Here is a 15,787-nt window from a genome sequence, read left to right on the forward strand (position 1 = left end):
GATACTAGAGGACTGTTCTACAATTTCACTTAGCATTTCAAAAAAAGACCCCAGTGCTGAGTGGGAAATGAGTCCTGCATGAAATATGCTGCTATAGAGCTGTACAAATCATTAATTTATAACTCTTTCCCTTTGCAATGTCTATTTTGGGGAAGATTTACAAAGCACAAGAGGCACCCAGCTCCCATTGACTTTCAAAATCTTCCCTAACATAGTATGTTCTTGGAGCAAAGTCCTGTCAATTATAGCTATAACATTTCATTCAGTTTCACGTTCATTCACATGTTCGTTCACACACACACACACACACACACACACACACACAGGTTTTGCAGCTGCTGTATAGTTACCAGTCCTGAATGTAGCTTGAGTTCGTGGCTTGAGTTCATAGCTTGTGATGGCTAACTGGCCAAGAAAGCCGGACACAAGGAAGAGCTGGGTCTCTGTTGGCCATGCACCGATGCCCTTCCATATTGGCAGCAGAATGTTACCCTTCAAAGTCTTCCATCTCACCCATCCTTTTTGTAGGCTTTAGTTTGAATCCAGAGTCTATAGGTCTTGCTTTGTCATGCTGCCTCTGGGTTCGCTGTCATTGATCACCTGTCAATTGCAGACATGACTTTCAGCCCAGGACCTGGCTTGTTGTTTCTTCAATTGTACTTTTGTTCTTTTCTTTTGAGGGTGGACTCCTCTTACTTTGTAAGGGCTGTTGTCTGCATTTTCAACCATTGGGTGTTTACACTTTATTTCATCGAATGTTGTTTCATTCATAAAACTTTGCTTATGAAGTTATATTAATAAAGTGAACAATTAAAAACAATTTCATCAGTTCTACAATACTCTTTCTGTATCTCTGAGCTATTCTGCACTGTGTACTGCTTCATATTCTCAGTCAGGATTCCCACAAGAAAAGACCCAGTGGTGATCTGTACTAGTCTTTAAAACAAGGTACTGAAGCCAAAATATCAAAATGCTCAGCTTGTTTTCTATCATATTTTTTATCTTGCACCCATATTTTCTATTGGATACGGGTGACCGTGAGTAGATTGTACCACCTAAGAAGGTGATAATGCACAGTACACATTTACCTTTATTAGACTGGGTCAGGGTGAGGTTTTTCCACAACAGGCATTTTCAGTGTAGAGTGATTCACTTGGCAGGAAAACTGGGAAAATTCATTCCAGTCATCTTTGGAAACAACAAGGTTACTTCTATAGGAATAAGACCCATTGATATTGTGGAACAGAGAGTCATTCCTTGGTGAGTTAGTGAACGACTGGCTGTCCTTACTCCAGGAGAGCTGGATGTCTCGAGGATAGAAGTCCAAGCACTGCAAGTTAATGTGGTCTCCTTGTCAATGGGTGAAAAAGAGGCCAAAGAAACCTCAACCACTGGAAGAGCTGAAAGAGAGGGAAGGCGGCTAGTCACTGCTCGCTGTAACTCTTTACCTGTACAATGCCCCATAGGTGTTACCAGTCACTGTGAATTGGGACATTGCAGGATATCCCAGGGTTGGGATCCATAAATCAGGGGATCAACCATTCAACTGGGGTCCAGTGGTGTGGCTCAAGGGTCAGAGCGCTGCCACCTCTTCCTCCTCAACAGCCCTGAACTGCTCTGCCATACCAGCGAGAGCAGTGCAGTCCCAGGGGGTGGGGGGAGGGGGGAAATAGGTCATGTGCACAGAACTGGTGTCTGTGGTCATAGGGAGCACCAGGGAATGAGGTGTTACCTGTTAAACAGGAGCTGAGGGAGCCTTTGATTCACCCCCACAAGGACTATGATAAATGGAAAGCCAGCCCAGTAACCATACTGGCTCAGATTGTCACTACAGAGCTTAGTCATCACAAAGCAGCCCACACTCCACAGCAGTGAACGTCACACAAGCATTTCAACCTGTCCTTTCACCCACATATCAGAGCACTGCAGCGTTTAGGATATGTGGAACACCGAGAAGTCCTGGCTCACCCGACACTGTGAGGGAGATGTGAGACTGGCTTAGCATTCTCACAGGAGGAGGGATTGTCTTGTCCAAGGTGCAGCTGTAAACACCAGAATCTTTGACAGAGACTCTCTCCATAACAACACAGCCCTCTTTTGTTGACTTATTATATTTTAGGCTTATACGGTCTGTGCCATTTCTGCGCCAAATGGTGAAACTTCCAAGCTGTATGTTACACAGCTCAGCAGAGCTGCTGTGTCTTCTCAGAGTTATAGCAAACCCTTCTGTTTCTTTGATGTTCTGCACACAGACTGCTCTCACTGTTTCACCCTATAACACTGAGACCATCTTTGGATTCAGTGCAATGGGTGTGGTTTAGATCACTGGCACTATATGGGAAAGGAAAACAGAACAGATGAGTTACACGATTGTTGTTTTTTATCATCATCATTACTGTTATTCATTATTTGTATCCTACTAGCACATAGAGTCTTCAGTCAATATCAGGACCCCGTTGTGGTAAGTGCTGTACAAACATGTAAAAAGCGAGACTGTCTGCCCCAAACAGTGTACAGTCTAAATAGAGCTTACACTCCAAGTAGAGAACACAGACATATGAAAGACAGACAACAGAGAAACAACATGCCCAAGATACACATCTTGTTAGTTACATTTGCTATATAGTTCTCTGAAATAGTCCTCTACCCCATCCCTCAGTCTAGGTTCCTCAGCCAACAATCTCCACGAGTACGGACCAAATCTCTCTCTTTCACCCTACCCACCTCACAAAAATAGTTACGTATGTGCGTGCTGGAGGGGAGGAGGAAAGGAGAAACCAGTCCGATGGTGTATTAGTTACTGAAAGCCATTCTCCTAGTCTTGATGGGAGCTCCGCCCAGTCACCAACACACCTGTGGAGGGGGAAGTAGGAAGAAACCTACCACTGCTCTGGGATCTCCGTGGGTCAGGAGAGGTAAGATTACAGTGGCATTATCCTGGCACAACTTAGTTCTTACATTCACATGTTACCTAAAAGCTATGTGAACCTAGGCCCAAGGTTGTTTGTATGACCAGTCCCCTGATGAAGGCTCATTAAGTCTAATGCACGGACAGAGAAAGCACATGAGAAAACTATTTGGTGAAGATACACAAGCACTAATGAGGAAGAGATACTCCTGTTTCAGGATTGACCATTCTACTTTGTTTGAATTGCTACAAATGACACAGATGCTGTGATGACTTGCAGGCCTGACCACCCACTTCTGTGAGAAAACAAACAGAAAGGAAATCTCCAAGTGGCTGAAGAATTTAATTAAATTCTCTCATGCAGTGAAATCCAGTTTTGCTGTTGGAAAGTGGGGGTTGCTCTCTCTCTCTCTCTCACACTGGCCCCCAAATCAGGGATAAGGGAGGCCAGAGCCATTTGCACAGGGGCCCTTTGCTGGGTTTGGGCCCTCAGCGTTATCTCCTCCTCCTGTTTCCTGGCAGAACAGCACAAAGATTTGGTCTTTGTGTTTTCTGTGTAGTTCCGAGCATACTGTAATCATCATCAAATAATATATAATGATAACTCAAATGAAAAGATTGGCAAATTTTAAGACTATAAAATGGGTTGAACCGTCAGTCAAATTGTTAAGAAAAGCAGTAGAAGAGCTGCAGAGCGCTACAGAAGAGCGAATTCAATGTTGCCAACTCTCCTGATATTTGGGGCTTTAAAAACAAAACAAAACAAAAAACCCACTAATGGCTGGAAGCAAGAGATTTCATGAGACTTTCAGCTTTCATTTTTTAAAAAAAAAATGAGTTCTAGCCCTCATGATTGTGGAGAAAAGCTTGAAAAAGCACAGCCTAATAGCCACAGTGCAGCTTAATGGCTCAGAAACCAGAAGGCAACCTCCCCAAAAGACAAACAACCCCCCACCCCCAAATGTATTGTTTTTTTTTAAAATCCTGTATTTTTAAGATAATCCCATGACTGTTTGGTGTCTGACCTGTGATGTTTGAAAGCTTGAGGTTGGCAATATTGAGAATTACAGTTTGGTCATGATTTTAATAGGCAAAATCACTTCCTTTATATCACGTCTTGTCTTTTCTTGCCTGTGGAATGCAGTGGTAACTTCTGTTTATCAAGACAAGCTGAGGTGTAATGTACTATTTAAACTTTTATTTGTCTGTTTATCCATTGTCAAATCTGACCTTATCTAGATACACATACTCATATTGTGTAACATTAAATGTGCTTTCCTCTCACTTCAGAGAAAGGCTATTGCTTGCCCTCATTCCCAAGGAATGTAAAGCAGAGTGTAAGAAACTGGTGGTTGCTGGTCTGAAAAAAAAAAAAAAAAAGAAAAAAGTGTTGAAACTGCAGCGTTGTCAACTCTCACAATTTTATCAGAAGTTTCATAGTATTTGATATATTTTCCTAAAGCCCCAGCTCCTGGAGTCACACGATTATGTGAGATTCTTGGTTTTTATTAAAAAAAAGTTTCTTCTCACAGGGTTGTGGAGAAACACTTGAAAATATGACCCCTAAAAGCTAGTAGGCTGGCTAATGGCAGAAGACAAATAAAAAGATATAAATGTTATTTTTAAAATCTCATGATTTTGGGTGGGGGCCTGACTCACGAAAGTGGGAATGAGATCATAAAGGAAAAACGTTTGGATGTCCCATTAGTGTGTTCATAGACTTAGCTGCCCAACAGAGTAAATGGCAACTAAGAGATGGGCCACGACAAGAACTTTTCACCTGAGCTCTCCTGAGGCTTTGGATGATGAAGAATATGGATCCAAATCTCCGCTGGTCTGAGGTTTCTTTTTTGCAAAGCCAAAACACAGCCTCATTGTTCATCTCTACCTAGAAGACATTTGAAGAGATCTGCAAAAAAGATGCTTGTCAAATTTTGAGGAAGTGTTTTGTAATTTGTGGGCCTCATGCTGTAAGCAAAACTTTCTGTTGCGATAAGACCGGAGAGGAAGACCATTTTGGTAGGGATCAGAGGGGTGAGGCACAGTAAGGTTTTGGCAACTGAGGTTCATGAAAGAGGGGAAAAAAATGATTGGCTGCCTGTCCTTCTCCCTCCATGTGGATTTGACTGTGTGTAGAAAGACTGACTTGAGTACTCATGCAGATGGGATGGGGGGTGGGGGTGGGGAAGAGCTCACAAGGAAGTCTGATAGGGGTGGGGCAGGTAGGGTGCCAACCTGTGATGGCCCAATGAGTGGTGTTTCCCAAGGACGTACCTGTGCCTAGGTCAATCTTTTGGATTTTCTAACAGCTCAGCAAACACATGGTCCCTACAGGCCTATCTTCAGGGCTCACAAAAACAGAGACAAAACACTCCCTTTGTGAAACTGATATGGACATTGGGTCTGGCCCTGAAAACAAGGACATTTCCCATTTCCAGGAATACAGGGTCATGCTGTCCTGAGGAGCAGGCTGGTGCGAATTACAATTCAATTAATCTTGGCCATAGTCTTATAAGAGTGAGAACCTCTCTTCCTTGAGGAGACAATTTTCTTGAATGAGCTGAAAGAAGTAGACTGTTTCCCAGCCCCCCAAGTCATGCACATGGATTGTATCTGCTTATCATACTAAAGCAGATAAGCTCATAAAAGAGCAATATAGAATGTATTTCAATGTTGTTCATACTAGGGTCCCCTGCTTTTCTTTGTGGTTAGTTACCTCCTATTAGTTTAGCTATGCTTTGTTTCCACGAATTACTATGGAAGTGTATTTAAAATGAGTCACTTGAATGGAAGCTCTTTGCTCTTATGCTACCATTTCCTAAAAAAAAAAAAAAAAAAAAAAACCCCACAACAACAAAAAACCACACACCATGGTAAATAGAGCAGTACATTTGAGTCAATTGCTTTCAAGAAGATACTAAAAAATATTTACTTCAAAATTGCTGTGTCCTTTTAACCCAATTTGCTTAAAAAAACAGTTTAATATAGGCTGTTCCAACAAAAACTCAAGAACCTTTGAATACCCTCCAAATCTCCTTCCATTTGACTCTAGTTCCCTTTCCAGACACACATTTCTACCTTTCTTGAATTCACAGTTGTTGTGTTTTTTGTTCTACACACAAAAAAATTAATATGAAGAAACCACACAGGCACAGTTGAGTGATAAATAACCATGCTTATGAACTACACGCACTCATGAAAGGACCAGTTACCTACATACTGCTGCTATGACTAATTTCGGGTGTCTGCTAGAACATACAACACAGTGAGTACCTCTAGAGGGCTCAAAAACTATTTAAAGGGATGCTGCCCTATATAAGCAAAACTGCTAATCAGACCATAGGTTAGGACGTTTGGAGTACATGCATCTAGTGCAGTGGATGGATGGATTTTTATTAAGATGAAATTCATTAATTAAGATGAAGATATTCCATTGCTGTATACTAAGGCAAAATGCACTGGAATAAACTCTGGGTATTTACCTGATATCCAAAGCAAGTACATGAAGCATAATATCATCTTTGTTGTGAAACTGCATTGCCAGGGCCTGCTTCTGTAAAACAGACACAACGTGGCATTTTACAGTGCTTGATAATCTCCTTCCATAAACCCTCTTCCCAACTCTTCTTTTTCACAAATACTTGACAGTCCGAGTAGTGACACAGAAAGAAAAAGCACAAACATTACTGTCTAGTCAAGATTGAGCTTGAGGGGAACGTGGGTTATTGGCTATGGCAATACCAAGCATTAGAACCATTCTTCTGGGGACAAATTCTGCTGCCAGTTACATTGGTGTAAATTCAGAGTAACTCAGCTGAAGTCACACCAATGTAACTCAGAGCAGAATTTGCCCAGTGGCCTTGTCTGCAATTCCCACGGACACTCCCACTGATTCAATTGCACCAGTGATAGCATTAGTAAGCTGGGCTCTGGTGGCTTCCAGCATGTTTATCACCATACTAATTGTACCTACAGCTGATATGGTTGAGATTTTTTGCTACAGCTCTCTAATGAGGACAAGGCCTTTCTGTGATTCCACAGATCTTTGCTTGTGTAAAAATAACACTTCAGCTGATGTCCTAAGTAAGTATCATAGGTACTTATATGGCCCCCCCATTCCCCATAGCATCTGATTACCTCACCATCTTAAATGTATTTAGCCTCTCAACACTCCTGTGAGGTTTCATTTATTATCATCCCCATTTTACATCTGGGAAACTGAGGCATAGAAGTCCAGATTTTTAAAGGTATTTAGTCAACTGAAGAGGAAGATAGGTATCAACTGGCATTTCCAAAAGTGCTTAGGCAATGAGAGTTAAGTCCCTTGGTACTTTTTAAAATCCCAGTAAGTGCCTATCTGCATCTTTGAGCGTCTAAAGACCTTTGCATATTTGGCCCAGAGACACTAAGTGACTTGCCCAAGGCCACACAGGAAATCTGTGACAGAGCAGGGACTTGAACCTAGGGGTCTCCCATGAGCACTAACCACTTGGACCATCTATTTATGCAGAAATTTAGCCTTTATTTCAATTATAATTTTCATTAAAATTTGGAAGAGGTAGTTTCACTTTAAATTAAATGTTATTTAAATGTATTAAATGAAATTAATTTCACTGGTAGTTTAGGGTTGCATACTGAGATTTCCAAAGGTACCTAAGTGAGTTCAGAGCTCAGTGACTGCTGAATCTCATTGAGAATCAGTTGCCTAACTCCCTTAGTGTGCTATGAAAAATTCCAGCTACAAGCTCTCGTTTTGTTTTAATTTTTTCTTGCCTTTTTTACATTAGAAATTCAGAGGCTGGCTACCCTGTTTTCCATGGAACTCTCTGGATGACTGGAGAACTGGTAGGGTTATGACATCACAGACACCAAGCAAGTGAAACCTAATTAAATGAGAAAGAAAGTTATCTTTAGTCAATTATTAAAACTCTTTGGGCCTGATTTACCACTGAGTGTGGTACCAGTAAGTATAAGTAGTCTCTTAAGGGTCTGGGGTGTTTTGTTTTTTTTACCAGCATAATTATATTGCACAACTTCTAGTGTGAATGCAGTTGTACTGGTATAAAAGTGCTTTATACAGGTATCGTTTGTTCCACTTTGTGCATAGATATTTACTGTACTGGTATAAGTACATTTATAGGTGGCACACTATAATGCCCACACAAGATTGTACCACTTTATATGGGTCTGATAGTTAAAGTGATACAAATTTTATGTGTAGACAAAGCTTCAGGGGCGTTAAACCAGTGTAAAACTGCAGCAATGCAGTGAAGAATCAGGCCCTTTATTTTGTGCTAACAGCTACTTAACATGGATGTCTAACAATTAACATACAAGTTTTTATTAATAATTCAACACAACAGTACCTTCAACTAAAGGCTGAGGCCATAGCAGCACAGATACGGGGCCATAGCTATGCCTCTGTAGCACCTACAGCAAAAGAAGGACTTTTTCCATCATGTGTTCAAGGTACCACCCTGAGTGGCGCTAGTTATGGTGACTGAAGCATTCTTCCGTCAACCTAGCCACACCTACACGGGGAATTAGGTTGCACAGCTGCAATGCATGGAGGTGGGGGGTGAACTTCTCACCCTGGAGTGCGATATCTAGGTCGACCTACATTTTTAGTGTAGACTAGGTCTCAGAAAAATCCTAATCCACTTCTCTGAGACCTTTAAGGAAACCTCCAGCAAAACAGGAAAAGAAAAGACTTGATATTTCTGCTATTTCTCTAAGAAGAAACTCCCCTACAAGAAAAACAAAAAAAACAAAATAAAATCCCCAATACAACCTCCAAAACACCTTGTTAGGCCTTCTTTCTACCTCACAAAGAAACATAGCGGTCAGAAATCTATTTTTCCCCATTGCAGATCATGGTTAATAGAAATTCTTGACTGAGTTTTAGACCTATACAAATGTATGAAATTTAAAGTTCTCATCTCCATTCCCCCTGCACATATGTTGCACTTTCTGCCACTGTCTATGGGTCTCATTCTGCAATCAGGACTGCATTGGGGGGAGCCCCACTGATTTATGCATTGTTTCACATGCTTGAACAACAAAATGAATCTTCAGTAGGGCTCCTTGTAAACGCAGACATCTCCTAGGGTAGAGCTGGCTACAGAGTGCTTGAGGTAACAACTCTTCTTTTTCAACGTGTATGTGTATATGCAATGTGGCTGTGTTACAATTCCTGTAGGAGTGATAGCTTTGACTGTCCTGTCAATTCAGATCTCAGCTTTAACATTGTGTTAACATCAGGCCAAATTCAATGGTTCTTGTCTACCCTAGAAAGGATTTGTTGGTATAGTTGAGACACCAGCAAAAGTCACTGCTTTTACCAATAGAGCTTTTAACTTTAGACCAGGCTTATCTGAGCAAAGCTACTGCTGATGTGACATGGGCATTGGTTCAGTGCTGACTAAGGCTGAATCTACACATAAAATGTTTCAAAGCATAGTTATGTTTGTTAGGAATAGGAAAAAAATCACATAATTCTGACCAGACTATGCTGGCAGAAGCCCTAATTGTAGATGCTGTTATACCAGCAAAAAGTCCTTTTGATGTAGCTTATTTTGTTTGGGAAAGTGGTTTTAACTACTGGGGCAAAAGCACTTTTGCTACTATAAGCTGTGCTTTCATTAGGAGGTAGAGCTATACTGGCAAACCCTTTCTAATATAAACTAGACCTAAGTAGTAAACATGCCATTTGCTGTATCACCAACAGCTTGTGTCCAACACAAACTCAATGAGGTGAATCTGAAAGGAAGTTAAAGCACCCCATTCAACATGATGGAAATGAGCTACCAGATTCGTCTGAGGAGCTCTTGCTCTTTTTTAAAAAAAAAGTTTCAATCAAGGTAATTAGAACTTTCTGAAATTTGGCAACAAAATGAAAACCACACAGAATTTGAGGGTCCCCCCCCATTTCATTACAACAATGAAAATTGTGCTATTTTGATGAAAAATTCAACAATTGTGAATTTTACCTTTTGAGTGAAATTTGATTATTGATTAAGAGCGGGCAGCTTTGCTTCAAAAAGCTGAAAGCTATCGTTTTCAATTTGAAAAGAGTTGTTTCCCTGAATTTCAAGAAAAGAATGACATTTTAGGGGAGCACAAAAATCATCAAAATCAAAATCCTGAACATTTTCATCCAAAACATTCAGCACTTTTGCACAGCTGTAGGAACGGTGCTCTAGAGACTTACAACTACATAAATTCACCCAAGAAAAAACTCACCCACCCACGGTCTTGCAGTGTAGAAGGCAAGTTCCTGTGGAACGCTCAGAACTGCAGCCAGTTCCATTTTTTATTAGATTCTCCAAATGAACTCTTCCCGCAGGAGTTCATCAAGCTATTCACATCAACCGGGTGTGTCACTTTTCAAGTGGTCGCACATAGCTGCGTTTAAACTAGAAGGTGATTATACCAGAAGAGAGAAAGTGTGTGTTGTGTATGTGTAATGGGGAATGAGGATTTCAAACAGAGAAAGTTTATTGAAAACCGGCTACACCATAACAGGGTTAATAGAATTCTCACGTTTAATCTGCTGTGTATGGACTGAATAGACTGATGACATTAATAGGGTTGTTCAGATGTGCATATGAACCCTGATCCTTCATCAGGATCACTAGGGCAAACCCATGTGCTCGTGCAGAGTCCCAGTGGAATCATGGATGGAAAAAGGCCCACACATTACAAATTGCAATTTGGGATCAAGGTTATGTTTTGAGGTCTTTTAAAACCTCTCGCTGCCTGAACATCTAAAAGAAAATAAACTTCAAAAACTTTGATGGTCCAGGATGAAAGCAAACATTTACGGTACAAGCTTCATCAAACTCTCTAGTTTGTGTGGTTTTCCAATATCATGACCAACACATTACAAATTTAGGATAGAAAAAGCACCATAATTTAATTTCCTTACACAATAGGTCCCCCAAATAATTGGTGTCTTGGCTTCTACGGCCTCCAGACTCTCTGGTGACAGATGTTTTTTGTGTTTCAAGCTTTAATTCTATTAATTAGATTTCATTTCATGGATAATTTTCCATTGTATTTCGCCCTTCCATCCATTCATCAGTCCAAAAATTCAGCAAAAAAATAATAGACAAACTGGGGTTTCTTTCCCTTTAAACTGTAGAAACAAAATTTAACAAGAACTAAGTTCCCAAAATGCAACAGAGAATGAGCACCTTAAAGATAGTTGCACATTAGAAAGTCTACAGGAAGAAGAACCAAGTTCCTGACTAAGTTAATGACATAGTTTGTGGTTTATATAGTTTGAGCCACTGGTTATGACCAGTATACTAACACATGAATATGAACAAAGCAAACTGCAGGAAGCAGAGCAAGGAGGGATTTTGCATTTGAATATGACTGTAACTAAAAAAGGCAACTATCACAAGATTATCTTCTCCCTCCTATATCCTTGTTCTCTTAATGACAGTTTTATCGAAGCTGCCCATCCTATCTGAGAATCCACAGGGAAGGATCTCAGTGTATCAAAGGGGTTATTAATTTAAAATATTTCTCCTCAGATTGAGGTAGATTATCTCACCTGCTTAGAATAGCACCTTAAAAGCCTGGAAACAAACTTTTTCCCTCAGCAAAATTTTCTTTTCCTCTTGCCTGAATACAGGTTTGTTTTTGTAGGGTTTCTCTTGAGAGCTGGGTTGTCTCTTGTCTCTGATTAATACGAATCTTTTTCTTAACAGGAAATCAGATGGAAACGTTTTTTAATAAACAAAATAGTGACAACACTACTCATCCTCTCCCACATAAAATTCAAAGCATAAACCTCTTTTGCTGTCTCTCCTGAGCAGGGATTGTCATGTATTCCCCTCTATATAATGTCTCTTTATTGGAAGTATTATTTGACTCCTGCAATTTGTCCTTGGAAAGAAACTTTTGGTTTCTTTTTTTGGTTATTATTTCAATGATTTTAATAAAGATACATTTAAAATCACACAACAACAAAACAGAAATAACAAAGCTGGTCAAATTTGGGGCCTTTCTAACCCTTCACTGTGTTCCTTCAACAAGCTGAAATATGGAATGCTCAATGTTTAGTAGAAATGAACCTGAGCCATTACATTGACATCTGGATCAGAATTATGCTGAAGTTCCAGTACTGAGCTCCTTGGTTTCCATTGAGGTCAGTAATATTATTTAAATTTGCATTGTCTTAACACCTAGGCAGGGCTGTCCCTATGGGGATGTGGGGCCCCGGGACATAGGCGCCAAGTTTCTAATCTGTCGGGGGGGGGGGGGCTCCCCGTCCGGCTCTGCCTAGGCTCCACCCCCACTCCACCCCTTTCCCCCAAGCTCCACCCGGCTTCTTCCCACCCCCACTCCTCCCCTTCCCGCCACACCTCTTCCTAGCCCAGTTCTGCTCCCTTGCTCCTCTCCCCTCCCTGCCAGCACCTCCTGATGCTACAAAACATCGGATCTGCGGTAGGCTCTGAGAGGGAGGGAGAGGTACTGATCGGTGGCCTGCCAGCGAGCAGGAGGTGCTTGGGGGAGGGCAGGTTCTGGTAGGGGGCTCCTCCTCACCCCCCCGCCCATCTTCCACTTGCCTCCCCATTTGCCTCCTCACCTTGCTCACCCACCCGCCTCCCTTCCCTGCCTGCCTCCTCACGATTTTATCGAAGCTCAGGGCCTCCCAAAGCGTGGGGACTGGGGCAGTTGCCCTGATCCGTCGAGCCCAAGGGACGGCTCTGCACCTAGGAGCCCCAGTCCTGGACCAGGCACGGTACAAACACAGGACAAAAAAAGACCCAAAGAGCTTACAACCTAAATAAGGGTAGATGTTTCAATAGCCACATTAGACATCATGCAGTTAGGGCTAAACCATCTGTTTCTCTTCCCAGTACAGGAGCTCCCATTTACTTGTTGAAGTAATAGTTTCTAACAGGGACAGAAAGCGGGTTCTCACAAAACAACCATTTTAAAGCAGCATTTAGAATTTGAGAGGGAACAGCACGGTGCTGCTAATTTCAACGAAACCTTTTGTCATGAAATCAGTAAATAAGTGCTGCTAGCACAAATGCTGTCAGCCATTACCCTCTGATCCCACTGAGGGTTACCAAAAGAAACTACACCATCTGCTCAAGAAACTCCCTGAAAAAGCACAAGAACAAATGTGCACAGACACACCCCTAGAACCCCGAGCAGGGGTATTCTATCTGCTACCCAAGATCCATAAACCTGGAAATCCTGGACGCCCCATCATCTCAGGCATTGGCACCCTGACAGCAGGATTGTCTGGCTATGTCGACTCCCTCCTCAGGCCCTACGCTACCAGCACTCCCAGCTATCTTAGAGACACCACTGACTACGACTCAAAGTGCCGTAGCTCAGGGCCTCTTCTAAGGAGCGAGAGAATTGTGAGACTCCAGCCCAGGCAAGGTAAAGGCATGAGGCTTGAGGTCTCAAGGGGTAGGCTCAGAGAGCCCAGAGAAGGGACAGAGATGGAGTGAGCCCTGTGACCAAGACACTGACCAAAGAGACAGATCTGACAGAGAGCGAGAGAATAGCAAATGCTCTGCAAAATACCAACACAATGCCACCACCTGTGGTTAACATCAGCTCTGTAACGTCTGAGTAGCCCCTGTGCATAAGCCGAGATCTTCCCATGCCCAATATTCATTCTTCCGGTGTGAAATTACTGTAATTTTTAGGCTCAAGAACTTCACTTATTCTACAGATTGTAACCTAATGCATCTTGTTCTTGACAGTGATAATAAAATAAACCTCCTTGATGTACAGTGTGAGGCTACAACACAATTTAAGGCCTCTGATTCCTCAATCCAAATCTCATGGGTGGCCCATCATGCCTCTGAGGCACCCCATTAATCTCAATGGGACTTTGTGCAGGGGTGTGAGACCACCCGCACAGATCCTATTGGAAGATCAGAGCCCAACACTAGTTATGGTCTTGCCAATAAACATATACTTCAGAATTAAATAGCAGACCTACAGAGCTAAGGAATAATATGATAAATAGCAGAGGGAAAGAGCAATTAAAAGATTTTTTTTTAAAGCAAAAGCCTTTTAATAACAGAGAGAAAACAATGCGGCATTATGTTGGGAAAACACCACAAACATGATTCATAACACAAACCATGAACCAGAAGACCCACCCCAAGCAGAGTGAGCTGTGTCCTTCCCTTTCAGTTCTTGACAGGCATGAAAAGACAGGTTTGCAGATGCAGTCTGAAAAAAGATGGAGGGCCCGATTCCTCATTGCCCTGCACACGCTGTGAAAAAATGAACAAACCAGAAAATGCCCAAAACAGTTTGAGTTTTTGCCTGAAAAGTTTTGGGTTTTCACAAAAATTTTCATGTTGACAAAAACCCAGTGTTTTGTCAAAAATACTTTTGGCAAAATCTTTTTGGCCAGCCCTCACAGACACCCGGGGGTAGGTACATCACAAGATTACAAGCGAAGGGGCATTGTCAACACTTTTTAACCTTATGTTTTATAAGTATCATGTACACAACATTGTTGCAGGCTAACAGCTTCCTATATGTAAGGGTCATGTAAGGTTTTGCTGACATAGTGCTGCCATTTGAGACACAAAAATATGTTCCTTTGGGGAGCAGGTAGATCAACATATTTAAGAAATAACAGGTCACCCTTATTACTGGTATGGAATCTTGCACTCAACTTTCAGGGAATAAATATTCAGTCTGGCCTTATGAGACCTCCAGCAATGACTCCTCCCCTCACCTGTTTGCTGCCGCTTTGCAATGAATTTTACCATTGTGCTGAGGTCCAATCCAAAAGTACTTCCCCCTCCTCAAGTACTTAAGGAGTACATGGTCCTCTGAGTGGGGTGAGCTCTGCTCTCAAATGTAAAACAAGAAATTGAGGTACACATCACTAGCTCTTGTGGTCCCCACAAGACTCTGTTGTGTTTTGTCTTTAAGTCACCTTTGTCAGGGAAAGAGACAAGTCTCCTTGTGCAGACTGGCCAAGGCTGAACTCTGAGCCCCTTGATTTTTTTTTTTAACTTTTATATTTAGGAAGTATTGGCAGGTTTACAAATCCTTGCCATGTAAATATCAGAAACAAAATGATAGTCATTACAACAGTGAGTTTTTGTTTAGAGAGACATTTTACAGGAATATAGCAATCAGCTCTCTGTTTAACAGGGTATTACTACAGCATGAGCATCATTACAATGTCAATGACATGTCATTTCTAGTGATTTTATTAAATTGAGTGAAATCTCTGATTACCTATATTTAAACAGTCCAGGTATGTCTATCACATGTTAATATAAAAAAAATTAGACAGTTTTTTTGTTTTAAACAGATGAACGTATTTTGTCTGAATATTAAATAAATGGTAACCAAATATCTAAGTATCTATTTGTCATCTGTGTATTTTGCCGAGTACAGATTTGGTGCATTAACTTTTTCAGAAACAACCACCTCCAATATATTTTAGAACCATTTCTCTATGGCTTGACTATTTTTTCTTTTTCCTATTAAAAACTGTCATTAGCTGAGCAACTACTAACAGCTGAGAGATTAATTCTTCACTTCCTTTTGTGAGACATTTCTACCAAGAAGCCCCAAGAAGATTATCAAAGGGTCATTTGGTAATAAATATCCAATAAACTTTATTTGGTCATGAACTGCATCCCAGTATTCTCTAGTGACTTGACCCGTCCACCAAACATGCATAAAATTTCCTCTTTCACTGCAATTTCTCCACTATTTCCCCCCATTCAATTTTTTTTTAACCTGACTGGTGTGAGCTACCATTGAAACAGAATCTTAAAGAATTTTTCTTTTTTTATGTTATAGACTGAGATTGATGGTTCTGTTTTCCAGATCAAACCCCATTCCTCTGGGGGTAATTTGTCT

General features: G+C 41.2%; 1 protein-coding gene across 1 annotated transcript in view; it reads left to right on the forward strand.

Annotated features, from left to right (window-relative positions):
* The window catches only part of CD47 (CD47 molecule), a 53,660-nt gene extending 45,006 nt beyond the window's left edge, over positions 1-8,654 (forward strand). Inside the window, exon 10 of the transcript XR_005293376.2 lies at positions 7,696-8,654. The gene's annotated coding sequence lies outside the window, so the exon portion shown is untranslated. The remainder of the gene's footprint in view (positions 1-7,695) is intronic.
* The last annotated feature ends 7,133 nt before the right edge of the window (positions 8,655-15,787 follow it).

The sequence above is a fragment of the Dermochelys coriacea genome, chromosome 1 (assembly GCF_009764565.3).
Source record: "Dermochelys coriacea isolate rDerCor1 chromosome 1, rDerCor1.pri.v4, whole genome shotgun sequence".
NCBI lineage: Eukaryota > Metazoa > Chordata > Testudines > Dermochelyidae > Dermochelys > Dermochelys coriacea.